Source organism: Nomascus leucogenys, chromosome 10 (genome assembly GCF_006542625.1).
Source record: "Nomascus leucogenys isolate Asia chromosome 10, Asia_NLE_v1, whole genome shotgun sequence".
Lineage (NCBI taxonomy): Eukaryota > Metazoa > Chordata > Mammalia > Primates > Hylobatidae > Nomascus > Nomascus leucogenys.
The window spans coordinates 64996925-65016524 of NC_044390.1; the positions used below are offsets into that span (position 1 = coordinate 64996925).

General features: G+C 50.4%; 1 long non-coding RNA gene across 1 annotated transcript; it reads right to left on the reverse strand.

Annotated features, from left to right (window-relative positions):
* Positions 1-142: 142 nt before the first annotated feature.
* Positions 143-15446, reverse strand: LOC115836981. Its single transcript, XR_004032033.1, has 4 exons — positions 15326-15446; positions 15175-15234; positions 14978-15058; positions 143-481 (listed from the first exon to the last, which is right to left on the reverse strand). It is a non-coding gene; the product is annotated as an uncharacterized LOC115836981 (long non-coding RNA).
* Between the last annotated feature and the right edge of the window lie 4154 nt (positions 15447-19600).

Below are 19600 nucleotides of genomic sequence, written 5' to 3' on the forward strand. Positions count from 1 at the left end.
CCTGTATCTTCTAAAAACAAGGGCATTTTCCCTGTAAAATTATAATATTATTATCTCCCTCGAGAGCTTTACCATTGGTGTTATCTAATAAACAGGCCATATTCAAATTTCCTAACTGTTCCAATAATAAACTGTGGAGCAATTTTTTTTTTGAGTCAGGGTCTTGCTTTGTTGGCCAGGCGGGAGTAGAGTGGCATGGTCATAGCTCCCTGCAGCCTTGAATTCCTGGGCTCCAGCAATCCTCCTGCCTTGGCCTCCCAAGTAGCTGGGACGACAGGCATGTGCTATCATGCCCTCGTTAAATTTTTTTTTGTAGAGACAGAATCTTGCTATGTTGCCCAGACTGGTCTTGAATTCCTGGCCTCAAGCAATCCTCCTGCTTCAGCCTCCCAAAGTGTTGAGATTACACATGTGAACCACTGCCCTTGGCATGGAGCATTTTTTAAAAAGCAGGATCCTGCAATGTTATTCTCTGCCTCTCCTTGCCAAAAAAAAAAAGAAGAAGACTATGCATTAGGTCACAAAAAAAACATAGGTTGATTTCCCAAAGCAGAAGTAATACAGGCCTTGGACATTACAAAACACCCTTCTAAATAACATCTTGGTTCAACTGATAATTAAAACTGAAGTTCTACTTCATTTAAAGGACACTACATGTAAAAACTTATGGCCAGGCATGATGGCTCATACCTGTAATCCCAGCACTTTGGGAGGCCGAGGCAGGCAGATCACCTCTGGTCAGGAGTTTGAGACCAGCCTGGCCAACATGATGAAACCCCATCTCTACTAAAAATACAAAAATTAGCCGGGCGTGGTGGTGCACGCCTGTAGTCCCAGCTACTCGGGAGGCTGAGGGAGGAGAATCGCTTGAATCCTGGAGGCAGAAGTTACAGTGAGCTGAGATCGTGCCACTGCACTCCAGCCTGGGTGACAGAGCAAGACTCTGTCTCAAAAATAAATAAATAAATAAATAAATAAATAAATAAATAAATATTTTTTAAAAATCTTATGAGATGGGGACAAAGCTGTGCTCAGAAGAAAATCTATAGCTTATTTATTTGTTTTGTTGTTGTTCATTTGAGACAGGGTCTCACTCTGTCACCCAGACTGGAGTATGGTGGCACCATCGCTCACTGTAGCCTCAACCTCCCAGGCTTAAGTGATCCTCCCACCTCAGCCTTCCCAGTGTCTCCACCATGCCCAGCGATTTGTTTTATTTATTTATTTAATTTATTGGTAGAGATGGGGTCTTGCTATGTTACCAAGGCTGATCTCAAACACCTGAGCTCAAGCCATCCTCCCACCTTGGCCTCCCAAAGTGTTGAAATTACAGGTGTGAGCCACTGCACCCAGCCTTTAATTTAATTGTAATTAGAAGAGAGAGAGAGAAAGTCCGAGAAGAAATTAGCAACGCAAACAATTCAGGAAGAGAAAAAACAACTATAAAATAGTGCACTAAAAGTTGAAAGGAAGCATTCATAGAGATTAGAGGGAATTAATTTAAAGTAAAAAATTGTGGACAATAGTAAGAAGCTGGTTCTTTGGAAGGAAAAATACTCTTTTCCATGTTCTGTCTCTCTCTCTCTCTCTCATGTGTGCACACAGGTACACACACACAAAACCAACAATAATATTCTTTTACATTTTTGTTTGTGTACTTTTGTGAATGCTTCAGGAAGGCAGAAGAGCACAATGGGACACAAGTTGCTTCCACTCTCCGTGCCTCAGTTTCCACCAATGTAAAATGGGGATAACGGCAGTAGCTCCCTGAGAGGGTCGCTGTGAGGATGACTTGCGTTGCCGTGGGTGGGGCGCTTGGCTCCGTGCCTGGCACCGAGGAGGTGCGATGTGTTTGCTGTGATCAGTATCATCCTCTGTTGCATAAATTCCTCCTGGGGAACTGCCGGATTAGAGGGCGTGTTCGATGTCGCAGACGCCGCCGCGAGCGCTCTGCAAGCCTGTTTCCCACGGCTTCGCCAACGCAGCAACCGCCAAGTCAGCCTCTTTGATCTTTGCCTTCTCAGAGGAGAAAAGTGGGATCCCGCGGAGGTTTTTAATTTGCATTGATTTTCTAATGAATGCGGTTCAGCATTCTTCCGAGGAGGCTCTGCGGTTTTTAGAGCCGGCTGCAGGATCCTCCCTGGGGAGACGTGGTCTTTGCTGGGGCAGAGCCAGGCGCGGTGGTGGAGGTGGGTTTGAGTCTCGGGGAGCGCGCGGGAGCTGGGCACGGCCCCGTACTTGAAAGGATCTGGCATTTTCCTGGGCAGCCTCGGCGAGAGAGAGTCGTGGAAGGTGAGTTAAGCCTCCGGATTATACTCTGCCAAACAGGGACTAAAAATCCGTATCCAATAGAATTGCTAAAACAGCTGAAGACTGCGATTCACGCCTTCATCCCTTAAATAATGACAGCTCACAGGTATTGATCGTAACCTAAGTACCAGGCCCTGTCCAGAGCTTTCTAAACGTGTGAACTCCCAAAGTCAGCATCACAACCCTGAGGGCGGTGCTGCGATTATTCCCGTTGTACAGAGGAGGAAACTCGAGGCTCAGAGAGGTAAAGTCATTTACCGAAGGTCACACAGCTGGCTGGGTACAGTGGCTCACGCCTGTAATCCCAGCACTTTGGAAGGCTGAGGCGGGCGGATCACCTGAGGTCAGGAGTTCGAGACCAGCCTGGCCAACATGATGAAACCCCCGTCTCTGCTAAAAATACAAGCATCAGCCGGGTGTAGTGGTGCATGCCTGTAATGCCAGCTACTCTGGAGGCTGAGGCACGAGAATTGCTTGAACCCGGGAGGCTGAGGCTGCAGTGAGTCGAGATCGTGCCACTGCACTCCAGCCTGGGCGACACAGTGAGACTCCGTCTTAAAAAAAAAAAAAAAAAAAGAAGGTCACAAAGCAAGTTAAGTGTAGGATGGGAACTTGACCGGTCTGACTCCATCAACCCATCCAGTTATGTTTACCGAGCGCCTGTCTGGTGAAGGTCACTGTTTTTGGAGTGGGAGAAAGTCAGAGAAGACAAAGATACCTACCTTTGAAGGACTAGCATTCTAGGGGGTAGCACTGACGTGCCAGGGGGAGGGGCTAACATTTAAGGGAGAGGGGCTAGCATTTAGGGGGAGTGGATAACTTTAGGAGGCGGGGCTAAAATTCCAAAGGGAGAAACTGATCTTCTAGGGAAAGAAATTGACATTCAGAGGGGAGGGACTAACATCCCAGGGGGAAGAGCTAATATTTCAGGGAGGAGGAGCTAACATTTCAGGAGGAGGGGCTAATATTTTTAGTACAATTACACACTGTTAATCACTACCTCTGTTTCTAACATATTAGGGTAATTGCATGCTCTTAATCACTACCTCTGTTTCTCTCAGGCAATAAAGGAGGGGCCAACCTTTATGAGGGAGGGGGTAACATGCCAAGGGGAGGAACTGACAATCTCTAGGGAGAAATGGACCTTCTAGGGGGAGGAGCTAACAATGAGGAGGGGCTAACATCACAGGAGAGAAACTGACATTTCAGAGGGGAGTAGCTAACATCGCGGGAAAGAAATTGACATTTAAGAGGGGAGGAGCTAACATCGCAGGAGAGAAATGGACATTTCAGGGGCAGGACCTAACATTGCAGGGGAGAAATTGACATTCAGGAGGAGGGGCTAACATTCAAATAAGGGTGCTAACATTCAGCGGGAGAGGCTAACATTGCAGGGGAGAAACTGACACTTCAGAGCAGGGCTGTCTATCCCTCAGAGCCTACAGCCTCTGCCTCCTTGCTATACCCTGTCCCTACAAGTGTTGGCTGAGCTCATAGTAGGTGCAAATCTCTGTCACCCTGGGGATTTAAACGTGCCTGAAAAGAATGGAGTCTCTGCCCTCATAGAGCTCGCAGCCTGGGGGCAGACAGTTCTGAACGGAATGATTCCACAGAAAGACATTCACCTCCCTGGCAGGAGAGGTAATTACGCGCTCTTAATCACTACCTCTGTTTCTCTCAGGCAATACGGGAGGGGAGGCGGCGCCCCCATCGTGGCCTGGTTTGAGATGTTCCCAGCCGTAGGAGACAGACAGACTGTCATCAAGTGTCGGAAAATAGCTGTCATGGGAATCCTCACCTCCTGACACCTTCCCAGCCCTGTGCTCCCGAAACCCTCCCGCGTGGCTGCAGAGTTGTAGGTTCTGCTCCTGTTGACGGGCAATCCCGTAATCTCCAATGCTCACGGCAGCTCTGCTGGGGCACAGCAGCTCCTGGGGACCAAGGTCCCAGCCAGGACATGGATGTCAGGGCCGAGATTGGAATGTAGAACCGTGGGAGTCCAGAGCCCAGGTCCTTCCCCACACACCACCAGAAGTGGTGTGGGTTTCCTGGTTTCCGTTCTTGTTCACGTGGAATAAAAGGAAAAGGCGGGGGAGTGACAGCCGCACCTAATGTCTCCCCACCATGGTGGGGGATTTTTGTCTGTTCCCTTTGCTGCTGTGTCCACCGTGCCTGGGATGTGCCCAGTGCTGAACGATGCCCCTTTGCACATATACAGTCTCGCGCTGATTGATCTGGGTTTATTAAGTGTCAGTGATTCACTCCTTTGAAAATGGGGGCCCCTGTGTGACTCCCATTGGTTGTAGGTTCTGGGGACCCCCAGAGGAGTAGGCCCAGACCCTGATCTCAAAAATGCCTCAGAGGCTAGGTGCGGTGGCTCACGCCTGTAATCCCAGCACTTTGGGAGGCCGAGGTGGATGGATCACCTAGGGTCAGGAGTTCAAGACCAGCCTGGCCAACATGGTGAAACCCCATCTCTACTAAAAATACAAAAATTAGCCAGGTGTGGTGGCACACACCTGTAATCCCAGCTACTCGGGAGGCTGAGGCAGGAGAATTGCTTGATCCCGGGAGACAGATGTTGCAGGGAGCCATGATCATGCCACTGCACTCCTGCCTGGATGATGGAGACTCTGTGTCAAAAAAATAAATACATAAAATAAGAACAGGGATTTTCCATCCAGTTTGTACCTGAAACAGTTTCCAGTTGCGAGTCAGTGCTCAATAAACATCGTTGACTGAATGGATGGGTGGGAGTGAGGGAGGGTCCCCATGCCCTTTGTGGTAGGTGGATTAATGGCCCCAAAATGTCCACATCCTAATCCCCAGAACCTGTGACTGTGTCATACCACATGGCAAAGGGAAATTAAAGTTACCAATGGAATTAAGGTTGCTTTCTTAACATAGGGAGATTAGCCTGGGTTATCTAAGCGGGCCTAACATAATCACAGGGCTTAAGTCAGGGGTGTCCAATCTTTTGACTTCGCTGTGCCACATTGGAAGAAGAAATGTCTTGGGCCACACATAAAATACATTAACACAATAGCTGATGAGCTAAAAAAAATTACAAAAAAATCTCATAATGTTTTAAGAAGCTTTACTAATTTTTCCTGGGCCACCTGCAGCCTGTGGGCCACAGATCGGACAAAGTTGCTTTAAGTAGAAGAGGGAGGCACACAGGTGAGAGTGAGGGAAAGATCTGAAGATCCTATCTAGATGGCTTTGAAGATGCAGGAAGGGGCTGGGCGCAGTGGCTAATGCCTGTAATCCCAGCACTTTGGGAGGCTGAGGTGGGCGGATCACCTGAGGTCAGGAGTTCGAGACCAGCTTGGCCAACATGGTGAAACCCTGTCTCCACTAAAAATACAAAAATTAGCTGGGCGTGGTGGTGCACACCTGTAATCCCACCTACTTGGGAGGCTGAGGCAGGAGAATCACTTGAACCCAGGAAGTGGAGGTTGCAGTGAGCCGAGATCATGCCACTGCACTCCAGCCTGGGCAACAGAGTGAGACTCCATCTCAAAAAAGAAAAAAAGAAGATACTGGAAGGGACCTCGAGCCTTGAAAATGTGGGCAGGGCCTTGAGCCAGGAAATGTGAGTGTCCTCTAGAACCTAGGAAAAGAAAGGAAACAGATTCTCCTTTAGAGCCAGAAAGACCTATTTAGGACTTCTGACCACTACTAAATTTAAGGTAATTTGTTACAGCAGCAAGAGGAAACTAATTACACCTATTTTATTTATTTATTTATTTATTTATTTATTTATTTTTATTATTATTTTTTGAGATGGAGTCTCTCTCTGTCACCCAGGCTGGAGTGCAGTGGCATAATCTTGGCTGACTACAACCTCCATCTCCTGGGTTCAAGTGATTCTCCTGCCTCAGGCCCCCGAGTAGCTGGGATTACAGGTGTGCACCACCATGCCTTGCTAATTTTTGTATTTTTCATAGAGATGGGGTTTCACCATATTGGCCAGGCTGGTCTCGAACTCCTGACCTCAGGTGATCCACCTGTCTCCCAAAGTGCTGGGATTACAGGCGTGTGCCCCCCCGCCTGGCCTGCTCTCACAAAGTCGCTATGTTAAAGCATCGGGATGAGGCAGGGATGCAGACAACACTATACAGAAATTTCAAACAATGCAGGATCAGAAGTGCTCTGAAGGGGAGAAAAGGAGGGGTAAGGGGTGAGCAGGTGCTGAGGAGCTGCCACTTTACACAGGGTGGTCATGGAAGTCTTCTCAGAAAAGGCCTTTGGCCAAGTGCAGTGGCTCACGCCCGTAATCCCAATACTTTGGGAGGCCGAGGCGGGTGGATCACCTGAGGCCAGGAATTTAAGACCAGCCTGGCCAACATGGTGAAACCCCATCTCTACTAAAAATACACACACAGAAAAAAAATTAGCTGGGCCTGGTGGTGCACGCCTGCAATCCCAGCTACTCAGGAGGCTGAGACAGGAGAATCGCTTGAACCCAGGAGGTGGAGGCTGCAGTGAGCCAAGATTGCGCCATTGCACTCCAGCCTGGGTGACAGAGCGAGACTCTGTCTCAAAAAAAAAAAAAAAAAAAAAAAGCTGCCTTTGAGCAGAGACCTGAATGACGTGAGGCAGCCAGGGGGTTCCATAAGGAAGGGTACTCCAGGTAGGTGCAAAGGCTGAGAGGTGGGAGAGTGCTGGGTGCACTGAGGAACAGGGAGGAAGCCTGAGGGAGGATCCAGTATGGCGACGTCTGCAGCGTGCTGTGCCGTGTTACTCACTCCCGAATTGCTGAAGGAGCCTTGGCCTCCACCTGAGAAAACTGGGCTCAGAAAGCTGTGTGAGGAATTAGGTGGCACAGGGGGCTGAAGTAAGGTGAAGGCCAGAGGGTGGGCCATCTGTGGACTCCTAGTATAGTGCTCTCTCAGCAGTCCTGGCTGTCTCTACTCTGGAGAACCAGCCTGAGGTTCTGCGTCTCTTATCTTTGGGCTTTAGCCTCTTCTTCCTCCTGGTCTGTCTCCAGATCATCAGCTCCCTATGCATATATGTCTGGAAGCTCCCTGCAGGCCTCCCCCTGAGCTGGGTGATACTGGGGACTCAGATATGAATCAGCCCTTGGGGGGCTCCCAGGCTGTTCATGACATACATAGGGCACATTCATTTCCAGCCTAGGGGGATCAAGGGGGTCAGGGGAGGGAAAGAGGTTGTAGGAGGATTCTACTCGGAAAGTCAAAGAGGGCTTCCTGGAGGAGGGGACATTTGAATTGGGAATTGATGTATGAGTAGGAGTTTGCCAGATGGAAATGGAAATACATTCATTCACTCATTCATTTACAGACATGTCCTGGGGCCTTGTGGGGGTTTGATTGTGCAAGGATCATTCATTCATTCATTCATTCACTCAATATGTGTCTGGGCAGGATAATGCAACACTTAAGACTTCAGATCCTGGAGTCGGTCCACCTGGATCTCTTTCTCAGTTGTGGCCCGGTTACTTGACCCTGTTCTGTGCCTCCGTTTTCCCCTTGACAAAATGAGGACAGCAATAGTATCTTCCTCACAGTGTTCTTGGAATTAATGAAAATGGTGCATGTAAACGAGATAACACACTGCTCTGTACATAGTAGATACTTAGTTCCCACCCTTGGTGCAGGCTGAACTAACTCTTTCTCAGAGACCCTTTATACAAGGAAGGTGATACCAGACCCAGCCCGATGGGGTAATTGGTGGTTAGAGAAGGGGTTCCAGGGAAGGTGGCACCCAGTAGGGTTTTGAAGGATGAGTAGGAGTTTGCTGTCTGCAGAGATGGGATAAAGCAAGCTACTCTAGGATGAAGAAACAGCAAGGACAAAGGCTGCATGTGTGCACAAGTGTGTGAAACTGTGTGGCTTGTTCTAGGAACCGCAGAGCAGAAAGAAGGGAAGTGGTAAGCTAAGAGGCTGGTGAAGGGGGCGGGGCCACAACCAGCAGGGCTGCAAATGCCAGGCAGAGGGGCTAGGACCTTATCCTGGGAGCAATGGGAAGACAGCCCTTGGGGGAATAAATGAGTCCTTCCGCTTTCAGAGGAGAAAACTGAGGTCCATGTTCAGACCCTGCTTGGCAGCCTCTCCGATCTCCAGCCAGGACTCAGCTCCCACTTCCTCTTCTCTCCACTGGGGAGCTGCCCACACAGTCCCTCTTTGGGTCTTCTGGGGAAGACCAGGCCACCAGCTCCTGCTCAGAAGCCCTTGAAGACACCTGCTCCCCATCTGCCAGTGAATTCTGGACACAAGGGACCGGAGGCATACGCCGAGGCCCACAGACAGAGTGAGGGAGCGGAGGCATACGCTGAGGCCCACAGACAGAGTGAGGGAGCGGAGGCATACGCTGAGGCCCACAGACAGGGCAGGATCTGGGTGTGAATCCCCTGAGCTGACGTCGAGCCTCTGAAGTCTCACGGATGTGAGTTTGAGTCCAGGCTTGGTCTCTGCTTTGTAGTGGGACGTGGAGCAAGTGAATCCCTCTCTCTGAACCTGAGGGGCACAACTGTGCAGGGTAGCCACCTTGTGGGGCTTTGAGGCTGAAGAATGCAGGTTTCCTGGAGGATGAAGGAGGGCAGCAGAGTTTAAGGGAGTGAGGCAGGAGACAAAGGCTAGCTGTTTGGTGGAGGGGGACTTTGTCCAGGGGCACTGGGGAACCATGGGAAGGTTATGAGCCGAGGAGAGGCAGGTCAGCTCTGAAGCCATGTGAGGGTGGACTGGAGCAGGGAGACTGGAGGCAGGGAGGCCAGGAGGAGGAGGAGGCCCAATCTGGGCCATCGTAACAGGGATAGAGGGGAGGCGACGGGGCAGAGTCAGTTGGAAGAGAAAGAATGGGGAAAGGATGGTGCCAGGGTCTGGGCGGCTGATGGGGCCATCCCTGAGGCGAGGGACCTGGCCAGGTTGTGGGAATGGCAGTGGGACGGGCTAACCTGGAGGCCTGTGGGTCCCAATAGCATCGTCCAGCCATGGAGGACCCTCTGGAGACACGGCGGGTAGCACTCCTTGCAGCCCTGTGCCTGCCTTCCTCCTCCTCTCCTCCCTGGCTGCTATCACCTCGTACCTCCTGGACATGGCCAGCCACAGCCTGGTGATCTGGGCCGCAGGGCCCCTCCCGCCTCCCCCGCTGTCCGCCATCTGGTTCGGCCACCAGGCCACAGCCAACGCCATCTTCACCGCCCTCCTGCCCTGACCCTCACCTGGACGCGCTCTGGCTGGCCCCTGGGTGGCGCCTTCTGCCACCCAGACCCCAGCCTGGCCTCCCTGACCTTCAATGCCAGCGGCTGCCTGCTGACCCAGGCCGCCGCCACCTGCCACATTTCTGGGCTGTGGCCCTCCTGAGATTTGGGACAGCCAGTGCTGAAGCCAAATAGTTGTGTGCAAACAGAGCTTGCTGGTCCTCGCACGTGGGACAGAATGAGGGACAGGAGCAGGCCACCGGCTTTTCTGGTTCCTGAAGGAGTCTGTTGTGAAATATGCAAGTGCCTTCTGACCATGCGCACCAGGCCCTCTGCCCTGGGGAACGATGCGCTTCGCCTTCCTTCATTTTCAAGCTCCTGAATGTATCCAAACTGAAAGGTAAATTTGGCCCCATGTTTTGAGGCTTCGATGTATCCACGGAGCTCCCTCTGAAATGCACTCAGCTCCAAGAAGAGGAAAATCGACCTCTCCGTCTTCTGGGAACGCATTACAATGAGGGCTCGACCCTGGCTGCACAGCAGAATCTCTAGGGAGAGCTTTTAAAATAAAATCGATGCCCGGGCCCCATCCCCAGACCTTGCGGTTTAAGTGGTCCAGGGTGGAGCTCGGCTCTGGGAATTTCAAAACCTCCCCAGGGATTTCTGCGGGCAGCTGGGCTGAGACCCGTCTATCTGTGGTTGTGAAAATAGAACCTTGGGGCCGGGCGTGGTGGCTCACGCCTGTAATCCCAGCACTTTGGGAGGCCGAGGCAGGCGGATCACGAGGTCAGGAGATCGAGACCATCCTGGCTAACACGGTGAAACCCCGTCTCTAGTAAAAATATTAAAAAAAAAAATAGCCAGGCGCGGTGGCGGGCGCTTGTGGCCCCAGCTACTCGGGAGGCTGAGGCAGGAGAATGGCGTGAACCCGGAAGCTGGAGGTTGCAGTGAGTGGAGATTGTGCCACTGCACTCTAGCCTGGGCAACAGAGCGAGACTCTGTCTCAAAATAAAAAAAAAAAAAAGAAAATACAACCTTGGGCCGGGCATGGTTGCTCACGCCTATAATCCCAGCACTTTGGGAGGCCGAGGCAGGCGGATCACTTGAGGTCAGGAGTTTGAGACCAGCCTGGCCAACATGGTGAAACCCCGTCTCTACTAGAAATACAAAAGAAAAAAAAAAAAAAAAACGCGAGCATGGTGGCTCAAGCCTGTTAATCCCAGCACTTTGGGAGGCCAAAGCAGGTGGATCATCTGAGTTAAGGAGATCGAGACCAGCCTGGCCAACATGGCGAAACCCTGTCTCTACTAAAAATATGAAAATTAACCAAGTGTGGTGGTGTGCACCTGTAATCCCAGCTACTTGGGAGGCTGAGGCAGGAGAATCGCTTGAACTCGGGAGGTGGAGGTTGCAGTGATCCAAGATCTCGTCACTGCACTCCAGCCTGGGTGACAAAGCAAGACTCCATTTCAAAAAAAAAAAAAAAAAAGAAAAAGAAAAGAAAAGAAAAAAAGAAATACCAAAATACCAAAAAAAATTACCCAGGTGTGATGGCACCTGTAATCCCAGCTACTCAGGAGGCTGAGACAGAAGAATCACTTGAACCAGGAGGTGGAGGTTGCAGTGAGCTGAGATCGCGCCACTGCACTCCAGCCTGGGAGACAGAGATTCCGTCTTAAAAAAAAAGTAAGAAAAGAAAATACAACCTTGATAGCTCCCAGAGGACTGAGAAAGTCAGCACTGAGCAGTTCAAACCCGGGGGTGTGGATGAAAATTGGGGTGAAACTGCAAAGACCAGCTTTGTTGTCAATATTCGTTAGTGGTGATGGGGGTGCTGTGGCTCATGCCTGTAATCCCAACACTTTGGGAGACCATGGTGGGGGGATTGTTTGAGACCAGGAGTTCAAGACCAGCCTGGGCAACATAGAAAGACCTCATCTCTACTAAAAATAAAAATAAAAAAAAAATTAGCCAAGCATAGTGGCGTGCACCTGTGGTCCCGGCTGCTAGCGAGGCTGAGGTGGGAGGATCCCTTGAACCCAGGAGGTAGAGGCTGCTGTGAGCCATGATCCGCGCCACTGCACTCCAGCCTGTGTGACAGAGTGAGACCCTGTCTCAAAAAAAGAAAAAAAGAAAGAAAAAGAAAACTGTGAACTGTTGCACAAATGTAAGGCTTGATGTTATGTTCTTACACGTACTGTCAACTCCTTCAGGGTGGGAATGGTGTCTTTTTTATTGTTGTTGTTCCCTCCATGGCACTCCCCACCCCCATCCTGCTCTCAAAACAGGACTGGGTGTAGAGGTGACCTCGTAAAACTCACTGCACAGTAACTTGCATGGTGGCTTAGCAAACAAGAGCTGCTTAATAAATGGTAGCTAACAACAATGAAAAAAAGTCTTTCCCAAACATTGACAGCCAAGCCCCAGCTGGGGGCTCACCAGGGGTCAGATGCTGCTCAGAGAGACCCCACCCTGAAGCTCCCTGTCACAGCCAGGAAGGAGGAGAGGCAAAGTCGGGGCAGCAGACAGGAGAGACCAATTTTGCTTAGCATTCAAGGTAGGGAAATGACACAAAACAGACATGGGAGGCCGGGTGCAGTGGCTACTGCCTATCATCCCAGCACTTTGGGAGGCCAAGGCGGGCAGATCACCTGAGGTCAGGAGTTCAAGACCAGCCTGGCCGACATGGTGAAACCCCGTCTCTACTAAAAATACAAAAATCAAGCTGGGTGTGGTGACAGGCACCTGTAATCCCAGCTACTCGGGAGGTTGAGGCAGGAGAATCGTTGGAACCTGGGAGGCGGAGGTTGCAGTGAGCCAAGATCATGCCACTGCACTCCAGCCTGGGTGAAAGAGCGAAACTCCATCTCAAACAAACAAAGACATGGGAGAGGGCATTCCAGGCTGGGACCCAGCAGTGCAAATGCGTGGTGCTGCATTTGGGACTATTTTCGAGTTTGCTGTGGCCAAGATTACACCAGGGCGGGCATGGGAGGTGGGTGATATATATATATACATAAAGCCTGGAGGGGTCAGGTTACATGCAGCCTCCAATGCTCAGTGGAGGGCCTGGGATTCTTATCTTGGGTGGGGGCGTAGGGCCACTGGAGGGCTGTGAGGAGAAAGGGACAGGGTCAGCTCTGGGTCCAGGAGGACCCCTCTGAAGACTGGAGGAGAGAGACAGAAGGCTGGGGTGAGGGTCCAGTGGGGGAGGAAGCCCAGGCAGAGAGGAGGGAGGAAGCAGCCAGGACCCCCCACCCAGGTCTCAAAAAATTGTGGTTTTGAGCGAGACTCTGTCTCAAAAACAAACAAACAAACAAACAAACAAACAAACAAACAAATTGTGGTTTTGCCCAAACGACCGTTTATTTCTTGCACTCAACCCTTAAGGCAACCAATTTCTGGCTGAGAAAATAGTGCAACACCGCCACTATGTGGTTATTTGGAGTTTTGCAGCCAACAACTCGAAAGTAAAGCCAGCCTCCAAATCGGGAAGCTTTTGAGAACTTCAGGAGGGCGCTATTGCCATTGACGCTAAAACGTTAGCCTAAAATGTTGGTGATCCACAAAAATTCTATTAATTTGAGATAAAATTACAGTGTGACTATGAATGTTTATTACTGAAATTTGTGGCCAAGCGCGGTGGCTCACCCCTGTAATACCAGCACTTTGAGAGACTGAGGCGGGCAGATCACTAAGTCAGGAGTTCAAGACCAGCCTGGCCAACATAGTGAAATCCTGTCTCTACTAAAAATACAAAACTTAGCCAGGCGTGGTGGCGGGTGCCTGTAGTCCCAGCTACTTGGGAGGCTGAGGCACGATAACTGCTTGAACCTGGGAGGTGGAAGTTGCAGTGGGCCGAGATCGCACTATTGCACTCCAGCCTGAGTTTAACAGAGCGAGACTCCATCTAAAATAAAATAAAATAAAATAAAATAAAATAAAATAAAATAAAATAAAAAGAAATCTGTGAGGCCGGGCACAGTGGCTCATGCCTGTAATGCCAGTACTTTGGGAGGCCGAGACGGGTGGATCACCTGAGGCTGGGAGTTCGAGACCAGCCTGACCAACATGGAGAAACCCCATCTCTACTAAAAATACAAAATTAGCTGGGTGTGGTGGCGCATGCCTGTAATCTCAGCTACTCGGGAGGCTGAGGCAGAAGAACTGCTTGAACCTGGGAAGCAGAGGTTGCAGTGAGCCGAGATTGCACCATTGCACTCCAGCCTGGGCAACAAGAGCAAAACTCCGGGAAGGAAGGAAGGAAAGAAAGGATGGAAGGGAAGGAGGGGAGGGGAGGGGAGGGGAAAGGGGAAGGGAGGGGAGGGGGCAGGGGAGGGATGGAAGGAAATTTGTTGGGCTTTTTCAAGAAAATCTAGCATGTACAGTCAACCCTACTCCAGAGCTGCCTTTTCCGACATTGAGCTGAAATGAAATTGCTTTTGACTAGATGAGAAAGTAGGTGAAATGCAACTGAAGGTGGAAGTGTCCCCTAGGGCATTGATCTGAGGATGCTGGAGATAGAGGCAGGGGGTGGGGGAAGGGCACTAAGCAAGGGGGCTGCTAGTGAACTGCCTATGGGGGCGGGTCTGCACACTTTTATAGGAAGGGACATTGCTGGTGGGTGTTGAAGGTTAAATAGGAGTTTGTTAAGAAGAGAAAAGAGGTTGAGTACAGTGGCTCACACCTGTAATTCCGACACTTTGGGAGGGTGAGGTAGATGGATTGCTTGAGGCCATGAGTTAGAGACCAGCTTGGGCAACATAGTGAGACCTTGTCTCTAAAAAAATTAAAAAGTTAGCTGGGCATGGTGGTGAACACCTACAGTCCCAGCTACTCAGGAGGCCGAGGCAGGAGGATTGCTTGAGCCTGGGAGTTCAGGGTTGCAGTGAGCTCTGATCATACCACTGCACTCTAGCCTGGGCAACAGAGTGAGATCTCATCTCAAAAAGAAAAAAATAAAAAATAAAAATAAAGAGGAAGATGTGTTGATACAGCATGACAGTGATGAAGATGACGATGATAACTACAGACGCACTGCAGCTGACAAAGTGCATTCACATTTTGGATCTCAGGCTGCCCTGGCTGTGGTTTTCTGGGGCCCACTGGACACAAATTTTCGCCTTTGTCTGATGGAGAAGAAATCAGGGGATCAAGGGAAGTAACAAATCCGAAGTACACAGCAGCCTGTGTTGGTGCTGGGTGCTCAATCTGCCCTGCTTCTTCTTCCCCCTGTGTCCTTACACCAGGTTGAAATGTTCTTCCTCTTCTTGGAATGGCCCCACACAGACTCCTACTCATCCCTCAAAACCCAGCTCAGATTCTCAGCTCCTAGTCTCAAATCTGAGAGTGTGGGCCCTCACCACTCTCCTACCTCAAATCCTGGAGTCCGGACCCCCACCCCACTCCCTCCTGAAACATGGAGCCCCCAGGTGTGGTGTAGGCCCGAGGCCAGGCGCAGGGGCAGTGGGTCGGGGGAGCAGGATGTGCGGATTCAGTTACATTTATTTGGCCTCAGAGCGATGGTAGCCGGAGAGGCAGGGCCATTGGGTGGGGAGTTACTGCGTCTTCTCACTGCTGAGCCTGAGAGAGGAAAACAGGGAGATATACAGAGACATGGGAGAGAAAGAGACCAAGATGACAAAACTGGGCCAGGGAGACAGAGACTCAGCCCCCACCTCTGCCCTCCTCCCGCTCACCTTGTTGAAGAAATAGATGAAGGTCAGGATGGTGAACACGGCCATGGCCAGGGTCACATTCTTGGGGGGAGGAGATCAGAGGTCAGGACCCTTCCCCTCCCTGCCCTCTGCCCCGCCCCAGGCCTCCCTTCCCTGCCAGACCCCTCCTCACTTCCTGAAAGTTCATGGCCTTGGGACTTCAGCCACCCCTTGCTTGGTCTTCTCTCTCTTTCCTGGGCCTCTGAGCCAGAGAGGGGAGAAGCCACTGGAACCCCGAGAGGGGGTTGTCGGAGAGACCAGAATGGTGGCCATGGCAACGGGGAAAGGGCATTCTGATAGAGGGGACAGGCAGGGGCATAGGGCAGAGACAGACCCTGGTGTGGCCCGCCACGTGTGGTGCCTGAATGTGACATCGGGACATGTGAGATTGGAGAGTCTCAACCTCAAACACCACACTGAGGCGTTTGGGTTTTGCCCCAGAGGGTGCTGGGGAGCCATGGGAGGGTTGAGAGCAGGGGAGGGGCCAGGTCAGTTCTGGGTATAGAAATATCTCAAAACAGGAGCCTGCAGGCCAGGTGAACAGTTGAGAAGGCCCAGGCAAAATTTCCTCCTCCAGATGGGAGGATCACTTGAGCCCAGGGGGTGGAGGTTGCCATGAGCCAAGATCACGGCACTGCACTCCAGCCTGGGCAACAGAGTGAGATCCTGTCTCCACAACTACAACTAAAAAAATTAAAATAAAATACATGTGATACATGTGTGAGATACCTATTTACCTATTTACCTATCTATCACTACCACAAAAAAGGAGACCATAAATCTGCTATTCAGGCAGCTATTTGCATTATTTGTGGCGGATATAGTCTTGCTATTTTTGGTAGTTATGTTGTACAACTGTGAACACCTATTGGGGACACACACACACACACACATTTCCCCAATAGGTGTTCACAGTTGTATACACACACACACACACACACATATTTCCCCAATAGGTGTTCACAGTTGTATATATACACACACACACACACACACACACACACACACACACACACACACATATATAGGGTTGGGTGCAGTGGCTCATGCTTATAATCCCAACACTTTGGGAAAGTGAGACAGTAGAATCGCTTGAGCCCAGGAATTTAAGACCAGCCTCGGCAACATAGTAAGACCCCATCTCTTTAAATATATATAAATATAGGCCAGGCACGGTGGCTCACACCTGTAATCCCAGCACTTTGGGAGGCCGGGGCGGGAGGATCACCTGAGGTCAGGAGTTTGAGACTAGCCTGGCCAACATGGCGAAACCCCATCTCTACTAAAAAAAAACAAAAAAATTAGCCAGGCATGGTGGTGCACGCCTGTAGTCCCAGATACTTGGGAGGCTGAAGCACGAGCAACACCTGAGCCCCGGGCAGAGGTGGTTACATTGAGCTGAGATTGTTCCACTGCACTCCAGCCTGGGCAACAGAGCGAGACTCCATCTCAAAATAATAATGATAATAATAATAAAAATAAATAAATAAATAGAAAAATATATACTTTTATTAATGAAGCAATGGGTCCTTATTTGTTGATTCAGTGGTCACAGTTATACAACATCGCTACTATGAATAACAAGAATTGGTTGTAAAAACAATACCTCACGGCACTACCCAGAACATTCCAGAAGGCAACACATTCTGCAGAGCAAGCGGTACCATCTCTCCAACAAATCCATGCCACAGTGTAAAACAAAAGCAAGTGGCCTTGCTATATTTGAAAAAATCCGTTAAGAGACACAAGACCAGCTTTGATGGGTGATCCTGGACCAGGTTTTGGTTTGGACAAAACAAGTTATAAAGGCTTTTTGGGTGGGAGGCCGAGGCAGGAGGATCGCCTGAAGCCAGAAATTTGAGACCAGCCTCGGCAGCGTGGCGAAACCCTGTCTCTACTAAAAATACAAAAATTAGCCCGGTGCGGTGGTGTGCACCTATAGTCCCAGCTACTCAGGAGGCTCAGGCATGAGAATCATCAGAACCCAGGAGGCAGAGGTTGCAGTGAGCCGAGATCGTACCACTGCACGCCAGCCTGTGTGACAGAGTGAGATCCTGTCTCAAAAAACAAAACAAAACAAAGTCTCTTTGGGGAGAAATGGAGGGACATTTGAATAGGGAGTGGGTATCAGACAAGATGAAAGCACTACTGTCACGGAGAAGAGGAGGTTACCTGAAAGACGCAGGTTACAAAATTGCAGGCTCCGTATGATCTCATTTTGGTAAGAAGTACATATATGAAAAACTGCATTTAAACATGAGGTTTCACTCTGTCGTCCAGGATGGGGTGGAGTGACAGAATCAGGGCTCACTGCAGCCTCGACTTCGGGCTCAGCCGACAAGTGGCTGGGACTACAGGCATGCGCCACTACACCTGGCTAGTTTTTTGGTATTTTTAGTAGAGACGGGGTTTCACCATGTTGCCCAAGCTGGTCTCAAACTCCTGGATTCAAGTGATCTGCCCACCTTGGCCTCCCGAAGTGACAGGATTACAGGTATCAGCCACCATGCCTGGTCCAGTTATACTGATTTTAGACTTCCAACCTCCAGAACTGTAAGGGGATAAATGTGTGTCGTTTTAAGCCACTGAGTGGTAACTTGTCACAGCAGCCAATACATCAGTAGATATTAAAGTGCTGACATCTCCAGGGGCTAGAATGTGCTTTCTAGTTTCTTAATTTTGCTTCAGGGTTTTTTTCTCTTTTCTATTTTTTTTTAGAGACAGGATCTTGCTCTGTTGTCCAGGCTGTAGTGCAAAGGCACGATTATAGCTCACTGAAGCCTCAAATTCCTGGACTCACGTGATCCTCCCATCTCAGTCTCTTGAGTAGCTGGGACTACAGGCACACGCCACCATACCATGCCTGGCTAATTTTTGTTTATTTTTTATAGAGATGGAGTGGGGTGGGGTGGCGGGGGTCTCACCACATTGGCCAGGCTGGTCTTGAACTCCTGGCCTCAAGCAATCCTCCCACCTTGGCCTCCCAAAGTGCTGGGATTACAGGTGTGAGCTGCCAGCTCCTGGTCTGGCTTAAGCCTCCAGCTCTTCTACTTCTTTATTCCAGGGGCCTCTACCCTATTTCAAGTACGAGGAGAGAGCAAGATTCACAAAACTTTTGTATCTGGTGCAGGGGCTCACGCCTGTAATCCCAGCACTTTGGGAGGCCAAGGTGGGAGGATTGCTTGAGCCCAGGAGTTTAAGACCAGTCTGGGAAACACAGCGAAACCCTGTCTGAAGCAACAACAACAACAACAACAACAACAACAACCACCACCACCATCACCCAGGACAGGACTGGAGGCTGACTGTGCACAGTGAGGCGGGAGAGCCAGCCAGCCCCAGGTGGTACTTCGAAGTGTAAATTTTATTAGCATTGTGGGATGGTGAGGCCGCCTGAGCAGCAGATGATTGCCATTGAAAGATGACTTGTTGGCTGGGCGTGGTGGCTCACGCCTATAATCCCAGCACTTTGGGAAGCCAAGGCGAGTGGATCACCTGAGGTCAGGAGTTCAAGACCAGCCTGGCCAACAGGGCGAAACCCCGTCTCCACTAAAAAAAAAAAAAATATATATATATATATATACAAAAATTAGCTGGGCATGGTGGCGCGTGCCTGTAATCCCAGCTACTAGGGGGGCTGAGGCAGGAGGATTGCTTGAACCTGGGAGGTGGAGGTTGCAGCAAGCTGAGATCGTGTCACTGCACTCCAGCCTGGGCAACAGAGTAAGACTACATCTCAAAACAAAAAAAAAAAGGAAAAGAAAAAAGAAAGAAAGATGACTTGTTATACACACAGCTTCCCCAGAGGAGGGGGCATGCCACATAGGCCACATGGGGACGCACCAGGGGTGCCCAGGAGGTAGACCACGAGCAAGCAGCTTCCTTGTGTTTTCTGTGGGATAAGGTGGGGTAAAGAGTGGCTGGTTGAGCCATGTCAGCAGGCTCTGGGGCACAGGGGCTGTCCTGAGTTGTCCAGTACCCTGCCCCGGGTGACCAGGGCAGGTGGATGGTGGCCTGGGTGGTTGGGGTGTGGGCTCTGGGTTGGCTGGTTTGTACAGGAGAGGCATGCGCTTGGGCCAGTCCCTGTTTCCAGGAACTGGTAACTCTGGGAGGGGCGGTCCTTCTATGATCAGCAAGGCCCCTGGTGTCAAAGCATCAGAGTACAGAAAATCAAGCACATGGTTACTACTGTCAGCCTCTGCAACTCAGGGGGTCAAGGCTGTTGTTGAGACAAACAATGTGGGTTGGGGGTCTCTGTCCAAGTCTGCATCCAGGTTAAAGGCACCTGGGCACCTGGGTTCAAATCGCAGCTTTGTCTGAGAAATCTCAGTGTTTTCTCAGGCAAGTTAGGGAACCCTTCTGTGCCTCAGTTTCCCCATCGGCACAATGGGGATGGTGATAAGCACAT